Below are 3,370 nucleotides of genomic sequence, written 5' to 3'. Positions count from 1 at the left end.
ACGGCCACTTTCCAAATATGCCATTGATGAAGCAGTTCTGAACTTTTAAATACTTCCAATGACTTTAGAAAATATGCCCAAGAATATTCTGAAAGGAAAACAAGCTGCAAAGTGACTCAGGGACAAATAAAAAACAAAGGGAAATTTTCACTATACTTGCACATGGGGCAGGAGCCTGTCTAGTGACTGAGAGGGTCACATGAATCATAATTTACTATTAAACTATTATTCCTTAAGTTGAAACAAGTGGCCTCTGCTGGACAATGGTGCCACTTGTCTGTGGCTTCATCAGTTTCCTCTGCCTGAGCATGGGAGGGTTACACTGAGGTTTCAGGGGGGACTCCCAGATTGTTTTTCGGGGAGTAGGGTGGAAGGCAGAAGAGTAACGTGACGGGTCTGGTGCATGTGCAGGTTCCCTTAGCTGCACATGCTCACAACATGCATGCTGTCAATTTAGCTGGCCTTCAGGCAGCCAGAGTTTGCAAGGATTTACAGAAGGCAGGATAAAACATAATTGTAGAGTTAAATAATACCATAGGGAGAGCAAACTTAAGAAGTAGAGGCAAAGGAGGAAATATATGGTTTTAGATGAGACTGGGCAAGAGAGAGCTGATGAGGCAGAAATTGCAGAGAAAAATGTCCCAGTAAGAGTGTCATGATTACATGCAGGAACAGAGAAGGGTCTGAGTCTAGGTAAGTGGAGGAGCAAGGAGGGGAACAGAAAGAGGCATGGCCCATAAGGCCTGGTCTACACTAGGCTTTTATGTCGAATTTAGCGCCGTTATATCGAATTAACCCTGCACCCGTCCACACCAGGAAGCCATTTAGTTCGACATAGAGCTCTCTTTAAATCGATTTCTGTAATCCTCCCCAACGAGAGGAGTAGCGCTAAATTCGAAATGGCCATGGAAATAGACGCTAATAGCTCCGGGAGCTATCCCACAGTGCACCACTCTGTTGACGCTCTGGACAGCAGTCCGAGCTCGGATGCTCTGACCAGCCACACCCCCGGGAAAATTTGAATTCATTTTCATTTTCCTGTCAGGGCAGTTTGAATCTCAGTTCCTCTTTGGACATCGAGGGGAGCTCAGCAGCAGTGGCAACTATGCAGAGCTCTCCAGCAGAGATGGCCGTGCAATCTAATAGAAAGAGGGCCCCAGCATGGACTGATCGGGAAGTCTTGGATCTCATCGCAGTGTGGGGCGATGAGTCCGTGCTTTCCGAGCTGCGCTCCAAAAGAAGGAATGCTAAGATCTACGAGAAGATCTCCAAAGCCATGGCAGAGAGAGGCTACAGCCGGGATGCAACGCAGTGCCGCGTGAAAATCAAGGAGCTGAGACAAGGCTACCAAAAAACCAAAGAGGCTAACGGACGCTCCGGATCCCAGCCCCACACATCCCGTTTCTACGAGGCACTGCATTCCATCCTGGGAGCGGCCGCCACCACTACCCCACCCCTGACCGTGGACTCCGAGGATGGGATATTGTCCGCGGCCGGTTCCTCGTCGGACATGTTAGCGGACGGGGAAGATGAAGAAGGAGATGAGGAGGACGAGGCAGTCGACAGTGCTGGCACCGCTGATTTCCCCGACAGCCAGGAGCTCTTCATCACCCTTACCGAGATCCCGTACCAACCGTCCCCATCCCTTACCCCGGACACAGAATCAGGGGAAGGATCAAGCAGTAAGTGCTGTAAACATGTAAACATTTATTTAAAACAGAACGGTAATATTTATACTATTAACAATGTATATTTATAAAAGTGCTGTAAACTAGTAAAAAATAATCAGGTACAAAACAGGAATATTTACAAAGGTAACAAATGGGTTTTCATGATTTCTCTGGCTTGGGCTCTTCTCAATTTAGTCCCAAGTGTTTTAAAAAATTTTCACAATGTCCGTTACTCCATGATTCCCAGGCCCAAGACGCTCCACTCCATAGTCCCAGTGCACCTACGCGAAAATCCGGTCAATGTGGCCGGGGATCGACGAGAAATCCTCGTAGGAGAACTCCTCGTAGGTCTCGTGGAGGTAGAGCTCAAGCCTGTTGATCAGGTTCCGGGGTAGGGCGATCTTAGTGGGCCCTCCGTGGTAGCAGACATGTCCCCTCCACGCCACAATCAAGTACTCGGGGATCATGGCCCGACATAGCATGGCGGCATACGGCCCCGGTTTCTGCATGCTTTCCCGCAGCATGCGTTCTTTCTGGGTGTCCGGGATCCTCAGGAGGGTGATGTCGCTCATGACGCCCTGCTTTGAATTAGGGAGGGGAATGTTAGTATTGGGACTGCTTTACAGCCACGCGGTGGAGGGAGAGGGGCAGCATACAGGGATCTTTCCCTGGGACAGCCGCGAGGGGGTGGGACGGGGCAGAGTTGATGCTGTCCTGATTGCTGGCAGCAGAGACTGGCATTGCTTTCAATGTGAAAGGAGGCCAGTGCTACTGCTGGAGTTTTAAGCAGCCACAAGTCTACGGCTTACCATTATTGACCGCTCCAGAAGTTCAGGTCTCCAGCCACAGTTCTCTGATCACTCCAAGACCACCGCAAGTCCACAGGCACTGAAGGCGAGGGCCGAAAATTCGACCTTGTCCTGAGTGCGCATGTGAGAGGTGCAGTGCATGGTCTTGTTCACAGAGAAAGACTAGGTTCTTTGTATACAATTTCATTTATCTGTCTCAGGAATTCACTCCCTTTTCACAATTCACACAGACACATCTGCGACTGTCTCCCAACCCAGCCTGTCAGCACACTCCCAGAGGCTAGCGCAGATTAGGCAGAGGAAGAAGAAGACGCGTGAAGACATGTTCTCAGAACTAATGGGCTGCTCCCGAGCCCAGGCAGCCCAGCAGACACAGTGGAGGGAGAACTTGTCACAAATGCACCGAGCAGTCATGGAACGGGAGGAGAGGTGGCGTCAGGAGGACCAACAGGCTACTGAAAAGCTGCTTGGACTAATGAGGGAGCAAACGGACACGCTCCGGCGCCTTGTGGATGTTCTGCAAGACCGGAGGCAGGAGGACAGAGCCCCGCTGCAGTCTATCTGTAACCGCCCTCACCCGCCACCAAGTCACACACCACCCTCACCTAAAGTCCAAAGAAGGAGGGGCGACAAGGGACGTTAAAACTTTCAGTCAACCCCTGCAGACTGCTCTAGCACTAGAAGGCTGACATTCCCCAAAATTTCATAAGTCCTTTCCTACCCACCTCACACAAGCCCCCGTCCAAGTTTCACCCCCCACGTTTCATGTCTGGTTCGCAATAAAATGTTTGTTTCTGTTCATTGCTGTTTCAGTCAGGTTCTTTTGAGGGAGAGTCTGTCTGGAGGGGGGAAGGGGCTTGGTAATTGGACAGGACAGTGACCTTTAGCAGG

Source organism: Terrapene carolina, unplaced genomic scaffold (assembly GCF_002925995.2).
Source record: "Terrapene carolina triunguis isolate 2854851 unplaced genomic scaffold, T_m_triunguis-2.0 Scaffold926, whole genome shotgun sequence".
Lineage (NCBI taxonomy): Eukaryota > Metazoa > Chordata > Testudines > Emydidae > Terrapene > Terrapene triunguis.
The sequence above is the reverse complement of the archived record's forward strand: the minus strand, read 5'-3'. Positions refer to the sequence as shown.